We start from the raw sequence: 17693 nt of genomic DNA on the forward strand, positions 1-17693 counted from the left end.
CTCTCAGAACTGGTATGTTGGAAGTGTAGGTTTGTTCTGATAGCTCTCTCCATGAATGAAGAGGAGGTGGAGGGGTATATATAGCCTCCACACAAAATCTAACCGTTACACACAATTTACCAATCTCGGTGGGACCGAATCAACAAACTCGGTTGGACCGATTTAGTAAATCTAGTGACCGTTAGGGTTTGCGGTGGGACCGACATGCAACTTGGTAGGACCGATATGGTTAGGGTTAGGGCATAACATAATCTCGGTGAGACCGATTACACAAACTCGGTGAGACCGATTTTGGTAATTAGCTTACCAGAGAGTTGGTCAGGTAAACTCGGTGGGACCGATTCGCTCTTTTCGGTGAGACCGAAATGTTAAGAAAGGGAAACAGAGAGTTTACATTGCAATCTCGGTGGTACCGATCGCTCACTTTGGTTAGACCGAAATGTTACAAAGGGAAACAGAGATATTACAATCCCATCTCGGTGAGACCGAGATCCCTATCGGTGAGACCGATTTGCCTAGGGTTTGTGGCAGTGGCTATGACATTTGAACTCGGTGGCGCCGGATAGAAAGAATTGGTGGGACTGATTTTGACTTTGGGTTTAGGTCATATGTGGATGTGAGAAAGTAGTTGAGGGTTTTTGGAGCATATCACTAAGCACTTGAAGCAAGAGGATCATTAAGCAACACCTCATCCCTCCTTGATAGTATTGGCTTTTCCTATAGACTCAGTGTGATCTTGGATCACTAAAATGTAAAATGTAGAGTCTTGAGCTTTTGAGCTTGAGCCAATCCTTTGTCCTTAATATTTTGAGGGATCCACTTTCATCATCCATGCCATGCCATTCATTGAGCTTTCCTGAAATATTTGTCTTGGAATAGCATTAGCTCAATGAGCTATATGTTGTTATGAATTACCAAAACCACCTAGGGATAGTTGCACTTTCAATCTCCCCCTTTTTGGTAATTGATGACAACATATAGATCAAAGCTTCGACAAATGATAATAAGATTGAAAAACATCGTCGCTTTGAGAAGCATGCGATAAGCAAGAGCTCCCCCTAAATTTGTGCATAGTTTAAGATTTGCTTTGGACTGCAAATGCACAAGGAATTAGGCTCGTGGGTTACTCTTCCATGTCACATACATCTTGGTGGAGCGCTCAAAATAATAAAGATTGAATACATGCACTCATCACCAAGCAAAGTGAATAATCATATAAGGATAAGTAAGATAATATCATTTAACAAGCATAAGTGTAGCTTATGATCAAACACATGATCATCAATGTCTCACGGATAATAGCATAGTATCTCAAGCAATCAAAAGCAAATAAAGTTCAACCAAGAAGACAAGAGAGAACAAAAGCAAACTCTCTCTCTCGAAGCCTATGATCTATACATTTTTCTCCCCCTTTGGCAACAAGTTACCAAAAAGTTCCTAGAAAATGCATAGTACTATATCGTATCTCAGGCTTGGTCTTCAGTTGGTGGTGTAGAGATGGCTCCTTGGACGAAGACTTCAGTTTATGTGGATGGAGCTGGAGGTGTAGGTGCTGAAGCTGGTTGCACTGGAGCTGTAGCTAGTGCAGATGATGTGGCTCTAGTGTCTGTCACTGGCTCTGCAGCTGATCTCTGAGCTCGAGGCACTCTGGCAAATGCATCTGTAGTTGTCCTGCCCTTCCTCTCCTGCATGTCATCCTGTAGCTACTCCACACCTGACTGAATCTCAGTTACTTTGACATCTAAATCATAGAATTTTTGTTCCATGATTCTTTCCAGGCTCTCCTGGTATTGAGTTAGGGTGGCCAACCCCTTCTCAATCCTCAGAGTTGATGCTATCAAGTAACCAAGCTGGTCCTGCTTGTTCTTCAAAAAGTTCTCAGATGCCTCCTCTTGAGTTGGCATCTTGGCAGCCTTCTCTTTCTTTGCTTTCTCCTTCTTCTCTTGAGCTTGTACTGATGATGGTTCATTCTCATTCATCACAACTTGATTGTCCTCAAAGTCTGGATAGAGAACAAAGTGTTTCTTACCCAACAGATATTTTCCTGTGCCCATCTTTGAGTTAATCAACTCCTGAATTTGTGGGGCATATCCACAACTTCTCTTTTGGTCTGCTGCTGTCCTCTTGATAGTCTCAACCATGAGGCTCATGACCTTGAATTTCTGTGGCACATCAAATATGTGTAGCAAATTAATTGCATGCCCTCTGATCATGTTGTGGTCACCTGACTTGGGCAAAAGAGTGTGCCTTAGGATCCAGTTGATCGTTGGCAGCCCTGACAGAAGAAAATGACTGACCCAAACTTGAAAGTCTCAAGAGCTTCGTTTGGGATCTCCTTGTACATATGTGACATAGAATTGTGATCCATCTTTTTCTTGGCATAAACTTCCAAGTCATCTTCACTCTCCTTTGGGGCATTGATCAGATTGGCCCATTCCTCAATAGTTGATTGGTATCTCGTACCTTCAGTCATCCAAACTATCCTGCCATCTGGATAGAAATGTGCTGTGGAGTAGAATTGCATAATGAGCTCATCATTCCAGTTTGTGAGCTTCTGCCCAACAAAGTCTGCAACTCCACATGCACTGAAGCTGTCATACACTCCAGGATAATGTTCTTCATTCTCCTTCATGTAGGTCCAGTCGACCCACCTCATATCACACACTATACGCTTCTTGTCCAACAAGATTGTCTCATAGAAAACCTGTTGTTCCTTTGTGTTGAACCTATAATCAACAGCAGTCCTTCTCCTGGTGGCATATGGATCTGACTCTCTCCATAGCCTCAACCCTGAATCTCTCCTGATTTTCATGTTCTCAGCCACAGGATGAGCATCATTGTGGTCTGGAATCTTGGGTTTGAGCTTCCTCAGGACTTGTCCTTCATCATCTTCCTCAGCAGCAACTTCAGGCACTGGGGCCTTGTTCTTCTCAGCAGCTGGTATACTCCTGGTATTCCTCTTTGGTGCATTCTTGGGCTTGGAGGCAGCTTTGGGTGCTTCTTTAGGCTTTGATGTTGCAGCCCCTAACTTTATAGCATCACCCATCAGCTTTTGTGCCTTGGGTGCTGGTGCAACAACCTCTTCTTCCTCTTCCTCAGAGTCTCTCCTCATAGAGGGATTGCCAAGAACTTTGGCAGTAGTGGTTCTGACTCTCTTTTTCTTTTTATCTTGACCAGCAGCTTCATCTTCTGACTCAATAGTAAACTTCACGGTTTCTCCAGTGGCAACATTCCTGGGTTTGGAAGTGGGAATCCTTCTTGCAGGTGCCTTGATCTTCATGCCAGGCTTTGTGGTCTTTGCTGAGCCATACTCCTTTTTGAGCACTACTTTCTTGGAAGTAGCCTCATCTTCAGCTGCCACATAGTCCTCATCCTCAGAGTCTGAGGTTTTCTTCCTTCTGGCTCTTGTGGCTGCTTTAGGCAAATTGCTAGGAGTGCTTCTGCTGCCATCATCTGAAGTGCTAGAGGGACTAGTGCCCTCACTCATGTGAATCTGCTCTTCTGACTTGTTCTGGCTGTCACTTTGGTCTGACATGATGCAAGCACTGACTGCTGACCCTATGAATAGTTATAGATAAGATAGAGTGGATGAGCATCACAAAATGCAGAGATTTTTGCAAAAGAATGATTCAAAAACTTAGTTTTACTTTTCCACAGAAAGCATTTCGGATCAACCGATTTCAAACTCGGTGATACCGAAGCAGTTTTGGAACCTAAACTAGTGATCTCGGTCAGACCGAGTCACAGTTTGGTGGCACCGAGACTGCTAGGGTTTCACAAAGTTCTAAAATCGGTCACACCGGTTAGTAATTCTTGGTCAGACCGAGAGTTACTAGTGCAATGGCGTTAGCCGAATCGGTGGGACCGAGTTTTTCAACTCGGGGGGTCCGAGATGGTTTCGGCGGAAACCTAACCCTAAATTTTCAAATCGCATCTATTCTAAGGATTGTTTTGACTGGATAGAGGTGTTTCAATCGTGGCAAGAATCATAATGAACACAATGTGCTGAGAATCAGACGAGGATAGCACTGTGATCGAGTTCATGCCCTAGTTCGGTGATGAACTCGCTATGGCGGCAACGGCGGAGATGAAATCCGTTGACGGCGGAGAAGACCAGCGACAAGAGGCGGCTGGCAACGAAGTCGATGATCCGGAGACCTAGAAGGCAGAGCGAGCTATGCGCGGGCGAAGAGGTTTGGAGAAAGTTTTCCAAATTTTTGCCCATGTGAATATATAGCCCGACACTGTCGGTGTGACCGAGTGGAACGACTCGGTGGCACTGAGATGCATAACTGTTAACAGTTACAGCAACTCGGTGAGATCGAAAAGTTCAAATCGGTTGCACCGAGGTTGAAAACCTAGATTGACTTAGTGATCTCGGTATGACCGAAATGGAAGAATCGGTCAGACCGAAAAGCACAAAGAAGTTTTGGAAATTTAAGTCTATGACGAATCGGGGACTCCGAGTGCTCCTCACACAGAGTGGTTCGAATCTGACTTGATCAAATTTTGTGATGTAGCATGAATAGAGTTTGAGACAAGAAAAGCATAGATTGCTAGAGAAGGTTCTTAGGCATTCTTCTCCATCCACTTGGCAAAAGAAAAAGAAACCAATCAATCAAAACAACAAGTGGATGTCCTCAAATGAGTAAAATAGCAACCAACATGCTCACACAATAAAATGGCAAATGAAATATGTGGCAAAGCATGCTCAACCAATTCTAGCATCTATCAAACAATTGGCTATGACTAGGTCATCTATATATGAGTATATTGACTTAGGAGTCAAATGAGAACATTTGATCATAGGTCATACTCATCGTTTAGGCTCAAGTGGGGTTACCACTTTTACATAAAGCATTGATGTGTTCACATCATTAGAGTTGCTTTGACTCAATTCTTAGAGTTAAGCTCCCCCTAGATATGAGATCCCCCCTTAGAGGGATGAACTAACCTTGGGTTTTGTCGATGATGACTTCATGTAGGTGTTGAAGATGTGGATGCTCAACGTTGATGTAGATCATTTGGAGCAATCCTTTGGAGTGAGTTGCACTTTCAATACCTACATGGGTTAGTCCCACAAGGAACAAACAAGAATATCCATAGACATAGAGTGATGCACACACAAGATGATGTCCATGAAAACATTAGGTTACCTTGTCCCTTGCCTTACCAACATGAGGGTTTGTGACTCCTTGAACTAGTGCAAGATATGGAAGTTGATTTCACTTGTCCTTGCCATAATGATATGAGTGAAGAATGTTGGCAGAGTCACCCTCAAGAACACTCTAGTTCTTCTTCTTCGGGATCCACATCATCTTCATGGGAATCCTTGGAGTTGTAGTTGTACTTGATGAAGTAGAACTTGACGTAGTCTTGGGAACCCACTTGACCAAGGCCTTATGTGCTTCTTCAAATGCATCAATCTCCTCTTGAAGCTTGTCCTTGCCTTTGTTCTTGTGGTCTTGTGGTGGAAGATCATCTTGTGCTTGTGTTCCCTTGAAGGAAGTAGGATCATACTTCTCTTGTTGAGGAACAAACTTCGCCTTGGGGTATTGATCCTCTTCCCACTCAACTCCATTGGCATTGAACTTTCGTTCAAAACCAACACCTTGATTCTTCCGGTGCCTTCCTTGCTTGCGTAAAATTTCCTGGAATTGCTTACTCCCGGCAAGGCTCTTGTATACACCTTTCTCTATAATTCCCTTCAATAAGATATTTTCTTGCTCAAGTTTAACTTGGCTAAGAGAATCATTAGTGGAATCAAGAGAACTACTAGAAGCAACAATATTGGATTTAGCATTATTATTGTTACTACTAGAGGAAGAATCTTTCTTGTTCTTGTTACTAGACTTGACTTGAGGCATGTAAGTAGATAATAGTAAACACTTGGCAATGTAAGAAGAACTTTTCTTACGGAGATCATCATTGATTGTCTTTAAGAACTCATGCTCTTGCTCAAGATTGAGCTTTTCAAAGTGTAACTTCTCACGAGCCCTTAAAAGTTCTCGTTGATCTTCGAACATAGTTTCATGAGCAAACTTAAGAGTGTTTAGTTCTTTAGTTAGAAGCTCAATCTTCTCCTTATCATTGTCATTCGTTTTATCTTGATTAGCATGATTAATTGACATTTCATCATAGTATTCATTACTAGAGTTGTCAATAAGTAAATCATCATCACCTAACAAGTCATCTTCATCACTATTAAAATCAACATACTCGGGGTGTGTTACCTTAGGACCTTTGGCCATGAAGCATCTTCCAATTCCTTCATTTGGTGAATCAAATATGTCGTAGGTGTTGGTTGACACAAGTGCTAGACCGGCAACACCTTCATCTTGTGTATATTCGGAGTCAGAGTGATAGCTTCTCTCGGAGTGATTGTCGGAGTCGGAGCCGGATACCCATTCACCAACATGAGCTTGATGTCTTCGTTTTGTGTAGCTCTTTGATGACTTGTCCTTCCTTTCTGAATCCTTGCTTCTCCGTGAGGGTCTTCGTTCATAACGATCATCTCTACTCCTTCTCTCTCTTGGTGGTGATTCTTCTCTTCTACTTCTTCTTTTTGGAGAATCTTATCTTCTTTTGTAGGGTGTCGTACACTCATTGGAATAGTGTCCGGGTCTCCCACAATTGTAGCAATTGCACTCTCGACTAGAAGATCTTTTGTCATTATAGGACCTTGACTTAGAGCTTCTTTCTTTGCTTCTACTCTTGTAGAATTTGTTGAAATTCTTCACCATTAAGCTCAATTCTTCATTGAAGGTTTGTTTCTCACTTGATGATGTGGGGGCTTCACATGAGGCTTTGTAAGCACCCCTTGACTTGTTGTGAAGTTCCTCCTTATCCTTGAGTGACATCTCATGAGCAACAATTCTTCCAATGACTTCCGTTGGCTTGAGATCTTTGTAATTTGGCATCATTTGGATCAATGTGCACACGGTATCATACTTTCCATCCAATGCTCTTAGGATCTTCTTGATGATGAATCTGTCGGTCATCCCTTCACTTCCTAAGTCGGCAATCTCATTTGTGATAAGAGCAAGCCTAGAGTACATTTCAGCGACACCTTCACCATCCTTCATTTTGAACTTGTCAAGCTGACTTTGGAGCACATCCAACTTGGATTCCTTAACGGAATCGGTACCTTCATGCATATCAATCAAAGTATCCCAAATTTCCTTTGCATTCTCAAGACGGCTGATTTTGTTGAATTCTTCGAGGCACAAGCCGTTGAAGAGGATATCACAAGCTTGAGCATTGTATTGCAGCATCTTCAATTCATCCGCGCTAGCTTCACGGTTCGGTTCTCTCCCATCAAAGAATTCACCTTGCAAGCCAATACACACAATAGTCCAAACGGCGGGGTTATGTCCGAGAATATGCATTTTCATCTTATGCTTCCAACTAGCAAAATTAGTGCCATCAAAGTAAGGACCTCTATGGTGATAATTTCCCTCGCTAGACGCCATACTCTCCTAGGTTGTGAAACCAATGCTATGACCACCAAAAGCTATGGAAATCAAAGCAAATAGAGACCAAAGCTCTGATACCACTTGTAGGACCTTGAAGTATGTCTAGAGGGGGGTGATTAGACTACTTAACCAATTAAAAACTTAACCTTTTCCCAATTTTAGACTTTGGCAGATTTTAGCTATCTTTGGACAAGTCAAGCAATCTTCACACAATTCAAGCAAGCATGCAAAGAGTATATGAGCAGCGGAAATTAAAGCATGCAACTTGCAAGAATGTAAAGGGAAGGGTTTGGAGGATTCAAACACAATTGGAGACACGGATGTTCTTGTCGTGGTTCCCATAGGTGGTGCTATCGTACATCCGCGTTGATGGAGACTTCAACCCATGAAGGGTAACGGTTGCGCGAGTCCACGGAGGGCTCCACCCACGAAGGGTCCACGAAGAAGCAACCTTGTCTATCCCACCATGGCCGTCGCCCACGTAGTACTTGCCTCACTAGCGGTAGATCTTCACGAAGTAGGCAATCTCCTTGCCCTTACAAACTCCTTGGTTCAACTCCACAATCTTGTCGGAGGCTCCCAAGTGACACCTAGCCAATCTAGGAGACACTACTCTCCAAGAAGTAACAAATGGTGCATTGATGATGAACTCCTTGCTCTTGTGCTTCAAATGATAGTCTCCCAACACTCAACTCTCTCTCATAGGATTTGGATATGGTGGAAAGAATATTTGAGTGGAAAGCAACTTGGGGAAGGCTAGAGATCAAAATTCATATGGTAGGAATGGAATATCTTGGCCTCAACACATGAGTAGATGGTTCTCTCTCAGAACTGGTAAGTTGGAAGTGTAGGTTTGTTCTGATAGCTCTCTCCACGAATGAAGAGGAGGTGGAGGGGTATATATAGCCTCCACACAAAATCTAACCGTTACACACAATTTACCAATCTCGGTGGGACCGTATCAACAAACTCGGTCGGATCGATTTAGTAAATCTAGTGACTGTTAGGGTTTTCGGTGGGACCGACATGCAACTCGGTAGGACCGATATGGTTAGGGTTAGGGCATAACGTAATCTCGGATAGAGAGATTACACAAACTCGGTGAGACCGATTTTGGTAATTAGCTAACCAGAGAGTTGGTCAGGTAAACTCGGTGGGGCCGATTCGCTCTTTTCGGTGAGACCGAAATGTTACGAAAGGGAAACGGAGAGTTTACATTGCAATCTCGGTGGGACCGATCGCTCACTTCGGTTAGACCGAGACGTTACGAAGGGAAACAGAGAGATTACAATCCCATCTTGGTGAGACCGAGATCCCTATCGGTGAGGCCGATTTGCCTAGGGTTTGTGGCAGTGGCTATGACATTTGAACTCAGTGGCGCCGGATAGAAAGAATCGGTGGGACTGATTTTGACTTTGGGTTTAGGTCATATGTGGATGTGAGAAAGTAGTTGAGGGTTTTTGGAGCATATGACTAAGCACTTGAAGCAAGAGGCTCATTAAGCAACACCTCATCCCTCCTTGATAGTATTGGCTTTTCCTATAGACTCAATGTGATCTTGGATCACTAAAATGTAAAATGTAGAGTCTTGAGCTTTTGAGCTTGACCCAATCCTTTGTCCTTAATATTTTGAGGGATCCACTTTCATCATCCATGCCATGCCATTCATTGAGCTTTCCTGAGATATTTGTCTTGGAATAGCATTAGCTCAATGAGCTATATGTTGTTATGAATTACCAAAACCACCTAGGGATAGTTGCACTTTCAGGCTTCTTCTCTCTCTTTGATTCTCAATACAATGTTCTCCTTGATTTTCTTAGAGATCTATTCGATGTAGTACTCTTTTGTTGTGTGTTTGCCGAGATCCGATGAATTGTGGATTTATGAACAAGATTATCTATGAATATTATTTGGTTCTTATCTAAATTCTTATATGCATGATTTGTATCTTTGCAAGTCTCTTCGAATTATCGGTTTAGTCTGGCCTACTAGATTGATCTTTCTTGCCATGGGAGAAGTGCTTAGCTTTGGGTTCAATCTTGTCGTGTCCTTTCCTAGTGACAGTAGGGGCAGCAAGGCACGTATTGTATTGTTGCCATCGAGGATAAAAAGATGGGGTTTATATCATATTGTTTGAGTTTATCCCTCTACATCATGTCATGTTGCTTAATGCGTTACTCCATTCTTTTGAACTGAATACTCTAGATGCATGCTGGATAGCGGTCGATGTGTGGAGTAATAGTAGTAGATGCAGAATCGTTTCGGTCTACTTGACACGGACATGATGCCTATGTTCGTGATCATTGCCTTAGATGTCTTCATAATTATGCGCTTTTCTATCAATTGCTCGACAGTAATTTGTTCACCCACCGTAATACATGCTATCTCGAGAGAAGCCACTAGTGAAACCTATGGCCCCCGGGTCTCTTTTCCATTATATTGCATCTCTTTTCCATATCATTGAATCTCGTTTACTATTTTGCAATCTTTACTTTCCAATCTATACAAAAAAATACCAAAAATATTTACTTTATTATCTCTATTGGATCTCACTTTTGCGAGTGACCGTGAAGGGATGGAGAACCCCTTTATTGCATTGGTTGCAAGGTTCTTGATTGGTTGTGCAGGTATTTGGTGACTTGTGCGTCGTCTCCTACTGGATTGATACCTTGGTTCTCAAAACTGAGGGAAATACTTATGTTACTTTGCTGCATCACCCTTTCCTCTTCAAGGGAAAAATCAATGCAAGCTCAAGAGGTAGCATTGGACAATCCTCTTATGCAGGGGAAACCATTAGGGAGTGATGACCAACCCACTCCAAACAAAGAATTTTAGGAAGTGCCCCCCTATGAAGGTAGCCAAAGTAACCTCTTAAGGTTTATGTATAAGTCTCTAGCCCTCTCCTTGCTGAACTATAAGAAGACATGCGTATCTATCTCGGTGCATCGGTTCTCACTCAAGCGAGAACCTCTTTTCCTACATGATACCGATGCACTGTAACATGTACGACTCCGGCCGCACTCTGATATGAGGTGCTCCAAACCCCGGTCGGAGTCAGGTCTCACGCTCGGGGTTGATATCCCTTGGGATCCCAGTGGATGACCTATCGGAGCACCGAAGCCCAGCTACATGGCTATAAAGTAAGTGTTGCCTGGGAGGAAACCCAGAAGTAAGTAGGTGTCTTTCTTAGTTTTGTATCTTTGAGTCTAGTTGCATTGATGTTTGCATTGGCACTTTTATTTTGTTTTGCATATTTGCTACTAGAATTGGCCTTGGAACAATATTTGTCCATAAAAATTTAGCATATTGGTAGCTCAATATTTAGCTGCACACCTCCTCTTATTTTTGATGCAAAAATGCTATGCTACTAACATGAGGAGGAAGCACACAAAAAAATTGTGAAGTTCTGCAGCTCCAGGGAAAAAGATGGAGTACCATCGACCGCTACCAGTCGTATCCACACTTGTATGAGCTCATGGCCACGAGCACAAGAGGACCAGAACGAAATACGGCCTACCATACGAGTGCTCGCGCTCATATGGATGGTCGTATGATCTAGTGGCCATGAAGAGCAACCCTATAGAGCAAAAGAGGGTGTTTCACATGAGCGCTTGCGCTCGTATACGCGCCCGTAAGAGAGGATGACGTTGGGCATGGACTTCCAGAGCGAAAGATGGTGTATCGAACGACCGGATCCAGTTGTACGTGCGCTCGTATAAGGGCAATAATACCCCCATTATTTATTTTAGACATCTGAGGTCGATGGGGTGTTTTCTAACCGATTATTTGCTTTGTTGTTTCATTTAATTACCTCTAAAGCTCCGTGACCAATAAATCTATAGCAACCTATGTTTTCTTTTATTATTCTTTTGGGCTTATTCCATCTCTGCCCCCAATTCCTTAGTTGTGCTTAGTTTTCCCCACGCTTCAAACTTTTGCTCGCTTTTCCCCATTCCCTTAGCTGAAACTCTCACAAATGTTCATAACAGACATTTGCCGTCTTGGCCGTTAACTGACTTGTGGGGCCACGTTGGACTCTGTTGACTGTGGTTGTGGCTTCGCTGGTTGGGCCGTGTTTGTGTTCATAAGACAGGCCCGTTAGTTTGTTGGTAATAAATTAAAAAGGGAACCCAATTAAAAAAGCCTGCTATGGATGGATGCAGCCTGCTATGCATGCCCGGCTTTGGCATCGATGTAGCCTGCTATGCATGCGAACACCGCCACGCACGCATCTAGTGACCTAGACCTAATCGCATGCATGCACGCCGACACGCACACATCGATCCGTGCCGCACGGTTGCCGATGGATTCAGTCGCTCCGCAGCGTCATTTCACGCGTCGTGGGCATACGTGCCGGTGGAAGAAGGGGCAGGCTGCACGCACGGTTGCGTCCATATGTTGAGGTATTGGTTCACGCCGCAGGCTGCACGCACGCTCGTGAATGGGAGGCAGGCAGCCGCCAACGCAGAGCACGCAGAAGGGGGAGGCAGGCAGCCGCCAACGCAGAGCACACAAAGCACGCTCGCATCGATTCACGTTCACAAATTGATGATCGCATCGGTTCACGCATGCACTAAGTCACGATCTATGCCGGCTGCGCGTGTAACCACTTCGTCTCCCCCGGCTATTTAAACTGCCCTTCATTGCCTCTTCTTCTATAGATCCATCTGCGCCTCCAACTTCTCTTCTTCCCCCAAAAGCCAAAGCTGTTCCACTCAGTGAAGTGGGCAAGATGCAGTACAATGGGCCGACGTTCCAAGCGCCGCCCACCATGCCGGAATGGCGGTACCCCGCCAACGTCGTCGTCGAGGAATCCCTTCGCGTGTGGGTGTTCTCCCGCTAGAGGCGAAGCACTGAGCTTGCACGGGGGTTCCTCCGTGCGGGCTTCCACCACCTCCCGGCAGGCTCGCCGCCCATGTTCAACCTCGTGGAGCAGCGTCCCCACGCCAACGCTCCAGTGGTAGGTCTCGTCGTCCACTTCACCAACAGGTTCGATGCCTACTACGTGCTCGGCAAGGTGTATTGGTGTGGGTGCAAGTTCATCGCATTCACGACCTATAACATCTTCACCGACTTCGAGAGCGTCTTCCCCGCTTGCAACCGCATGCACAGCCTCCCGTACTACGTCGGCGACAACGGCCTTGAGGAAGAGGAGTACTGAAGCCGGCGGCGAAGAAGACGGTGAAGCCGGTGGTTAAGGTGAAGACGACGGTGAAGACATGGCGGTGTTGCCCTAGCTACCCTATCTATCTACTATGTAGTGTGAGTTTGGTGTGTGTGTTGCCCGAGCTAGCTACCCTATGTATGTAAGGTTAATTATTAGGGATTATCTATCGGTGTCTATGTAAGAACTTATGTTGCCCTAGCAACCCTATCTAAGTTAAGTTATGTGTGTTATATTAATGCTTTGTTATGTTTGTATTTTGTTTGTCCCGAGTTTAGACACAGCTAATTGGCGTGGGAAAATTAACCAAACAAACTAAAAATGATGTGTTTATAGATGCCTTCTAAAAATAAGAACATATTGTACATTTGTACACGGCTTTGGTTTGAGAGCTCTGTATTTTTTAGGTATTCAAAGAAGGGCTCCCTTCAAAGAATACTTTGGTTTTCAGAAATATTGAAGTATCAAATACTTTGAGATATTTGGCTTTAGTCAAAAGTGTAGTTTTAACTACACTATGTTTGAAGTATATAAAAAATAGGGTTAGACCTCTTTTAATCATGAAGTATTGGTTATCTAGGCATAATAATACTACGGTTTGCAAATACTTTGATTCTAAAAAATGAAGGGACCCATAAAGGAAAGCCAAAGAAATTCCTTAATGAGATAGAAGAGATTGGGCAATCAAATTAATGAAAAAATCAATTAGAAACAAAAAAGAACAAAGCAATCCTTCCTAAACAAAAAAAGAAACATCGCTTGTTTCTGGGCTTTCTCTTTGGGCCCGTGAACTAGGTTTTTTTAGCAGAACTGATGAACTCGAGGACAAAAGTTTGGTAAGTGCGAGAGAGAAGAGATGAACTTGATTTATATCCCTTGTGCTGCTCAAGTACTACTTACTGTCATCTGACGAGCTAGGGTATGATCCAACACTCGAGGTTATTAGCTAACAAAATAATCCTATCACTGAACTGGTAGTTGTTTTCTGCCAAAACTGAAAGTGTTGAAACTTAACAGTAAATTGCATACATTCAGAGATCGACAGTTGCACTAAACAGAGTTGCATTTGAGATAAACAGACTTGGATTGCTAAACAGTGGCAACAACAGTAGACAAACATCTCTAACGAGAGATGGCCATCAAGTAAAAAATTCCTAGAGCAAGTATTCCTAAAGCTATCAGATCGAATTGCTTCTTCAACTCAATAAGCTCCTTGAAGTTCTTGTTCATCTTCTTCAATTCCGTCTTCAGTTCGACATCTACCACCGTCGGGTATTCGGGACACGCTGCTGCTACCGGAGCGGCACTGTCATGGGGCAGATTGGACTCGCGGATTGCATTCCCCCTCGAATCCAGCAAGCCCAACCCTTGAAGCCTCTGGATGTAATCATCCATCCACTCGAAATGGTGGCATTTCTTCACGTTCTGAAAACAAAATCATCTAACCTAAATCCAAATCTGACAGATTTTTTGAGAAATTAGAGATAAAGGATGCGAGTAAAACTCAGATCTAACCTACCCCTCCGGCTTGCTCTCGCATTTGACGAACTCGCGCCCAAAGTTCCCATTCTTCTCCTCCTTCGAAGTCAACCGCTTCAGTGGCGCAGTCCGTGGGTAGTCAGTGCATCAAGTCATCGGCACTGGACCATACACCGGCCACGTGGAATGGGGGGCTGACGAGGAGGTCGACATATCGCCCGAGAGGAAGAAACAGAGGAATTGCTCGAGAGGAAGAAGAACGAGAAGATGGGGAAAGAAACAGAGGAATTGCTCGATCTGCTCGATGCCTTTGTCTGTCAGATGGAGAAGAGGAGAAGGGGAAGCTGTATTGACGATTTTCCACATTGTATTTTGCAGTTTGAATATTTGAACCAACTCTTAACACTGACATGTGGTGGTCATGTGCGAAAAATACAATTTCATATGTAAAGTGGGGCAGATCGTAAAAAACCCGAGAAGGACAGTGCAGTAGCCAATCAGGATGCATCACGCGGATCGCGCATGCTTTCCCCACATCTGACGGGTGGTGTTTGACGCTTGGTAGGATCCGACGGCGCACGTTCGACGCTAGGGTTTGGAGCATTTCTGCGGGGTTATGAGCGAGTCAAGGGGGTTATTAGGGTTTGACCAGATTTCAAATGGCCATAACTAAATTAGAAAAAAATCGCAAAAATATAAAACAAACGTAGTTCGTCCGTTTATGAGACCTAGTTACCATAAAAAAATATAAACTCGGTATAGGGGTGTTTTTTTAAAAAATCATTTTTTGAAGTGATCTGTCGAAATCAAGTTCAAATGTTTTTAAAAAATTCAAAAAAAATCAAAATGTTGTAATTCTTGCGCACATAGCCGTCATATGTGACAAGGTTATGAGAAAAAAATATAAACTTGGTGTAGGTCATTTTCATGAAAAAAGTCTTCACACAAATGAGCTATCACCTATGAACATTTTCAAAGTTCGTAGAATAGGGAGAGAGGGTTTAGGGTTTGAAAAAAATCAAAATAATTAAAAAAACAGAAAAATCTCCATAGCTTCATTTTGGAGTGAGTAAGAAGGATCTGAACTTACTTTTTCATTTTCATATCTAAAACGTGTTATTTGAGGGTTTTGAAATAAAAGTATATTTTTCCAAAAAAATGTAGTAATATGAATATTAACCAATAAATAGTGAGACTTCGTTTTTACCCTATATATATGGAACAAGTGTTAATAAAAATATATATGCCTCATTTAGGCAAGGTCATAAAAAACTTGATTTCAAATAGGGTTGTTTACCCTAGCTTTCGAGCTCGTTTCTAGCACATTTCTCATTCGGACTGTTCACCTACGAATATTGGACTTCAAATGCTCGATCAAATACACCGCACAGAGCAATGAACCTCCAATGTTCAACTTCAACTTTGACTCGAATCCAAATTTTGGCCCAAATTCAAATATTGATTTAAATTGAAATTTTGATGGAAATTTGAATTCTGACTCAAATAAGAAACCAAAGTAGAAGCAACATTATTACAACTGATAAGTTTTCATAGTAGCTCAAATCTACCAAGTTTTAAGATGCCAACATCTTAATACAAATCTACCAAGTTTTAAGCGATCCACTCGCCCTCAAATTGACAACACAAACATTTCCCAACAACTTAATTCAAATTTTCGACTTGCTCCTTGTGTTTGCAGCTGGCTTCACCGTCTTGCTCCTGGTTTCCCTAGTTGAGATGCTCTTTTCTTTCAGACTCTTGTTCCTTTTGATCTTGGGCTTTACTTGGGGTTTTCCTCGTGGAGGTGATGATGGAGTAGTTGCACTCGCCGAGCACTTGACGACCATTTGACGATCATCTATGGGTTCAGTAATCTTTAAAGGCACAATTGGAAAAATTACGCCCTCCTCTTCCTCTCTTATAGATTCAAAACCATCAAAGGCCATGGTTTCAAAATCTTCTGCTTCTTCATCTCTTGGCCTTTTGTCCCTAGAGCTGGTAAATAAAATTATAAGCCATAGGCAAAAAAGAGAACAAATGCAAACAAAAGGGTAGCTGCATTCTACAAAGGGTGCAAACACATACCAAGATGCTTCATTTGCTGCTGCATTCTCCACTGCTTCATTTGCTGCTGCATTCTCCACTACATCTTCAGTCTCCATTGCTACTGCATTCTCCTCAGCATTGGCTGCTGTCCATCTTTCCTCCTCTCCAAATGATGCATCCACTGCATTGGTACAAAGCCTAGCAATATGCCCCAGAACTCCACATTTTTTGCAAGCACACTTCTTTGGTAGACGACCCTCCTCACCTGCTCTAATCCTCTGGTTCCTTGGTCTTCCTGGTGGTCTAGTAATGACAGGAGCGTGGAGTTTGAACCCTGGATCTACTATGTTCCATTGATCTTTCCCCAATAGTGCAGGCACATTGTCAGCATAAGCAGCCATAAATTTGGCAACAGAGAAATACTCAGAGCAATATTGATCAACTTCACCATCTGCACCCCCGATAACGGTCATCAGATGTAGGACATGTATGCATGGCTTCCCACGGATCTGCCATTGCCTACAAGTACATTCTCTAGTACTTAGGTTCACAGGATACCTCCATACCCTATTTTTAGTGTCAGTATAGGTAACCTCTCCCTCATATGTACCAGATCGAATACATTTCATCTTCAGTCCTCTTGCCTTCAAGTGCAATGCCTTAATCAGTGATGGGAGCATTTGATGACCAACATATTGTGTTTCTGCAATTCTTTTGTGAAGAGCCATCTTTATCATGATCATTCGCCTTATCTTGTCAAATGCTTGCCACAACAAGAGCCCTTTCACCGACTTGAACTTTGAATTGAAGCATTCTGCAAGGTTACTGGTCACATAATCTACTTTGCAGATTTTGTTGAATTTGCTTCTTGACCACACCTTGCCATAATGTGCATCCATGTACTCCTTCACAAGAGGATTTTGAGCATACAACACTCTCAAGTGGTGTTCATGCTTCCTTTTGTTGCATGTGTATGATGTTGGCCATAAGTTCTCATCATAAACTTTACCTTTGAACTTCTTTTTGAAATTATGCGCTAGGTGTCACATACATTCCCTATGCTCCACTCCAGGGAATACAATTTCCAATGCACTCTCTAAACCCTTGCAAGCATCTGTGTGTATAGCTAAACCTGGGGGTGTGCCTATAATGTTGCGCAACTGCTGCAGAAACCAGACCCAACTTTCCTCAGACTCTACCTTCACCACACCAAATGCAACTGGGAATAGCCAGTTGTGTCCATCAACTGTAGAAGCTGCTACTAGCTGTCCTCTCCATCTTCCAGTCAAATGTGTAGCATCTACAGCCAAATAGGGCATGCAACCATCTAGAAACCCCTGCCAGCAAGCCTTGAAACAAACAAAAGCCCTTCTGAAGCACTCCTTCTAAAATGACTTCCCTTTTATTTTGAATGGAACTGTATGCTTGCCAATCTCTACAACACTCCCTGGACTTGCCATCTCCACTTCAGCTTTGAAAGTGTAAAGCAGCTGAAAATTGTCATTCCATTGACCATTAATTCTGTCAAG

The sequence above is a fragment of the Triticum dicoccoides genome, chromosome 3B (assembly GCF_002162155.2).
Source record: "Triticum dicoccoides isolate Atlit2015 ecotype Zavitan chromosome 3B, WEW_v2.0, whole genome shotgun sequence".
Taxonomy (NCBI): Eukaryota; Viridiplantae; Streptophyta; class Magnoliopsida; order Poales; family Poaceae; genus Triticum; species Triticum dicoccoides.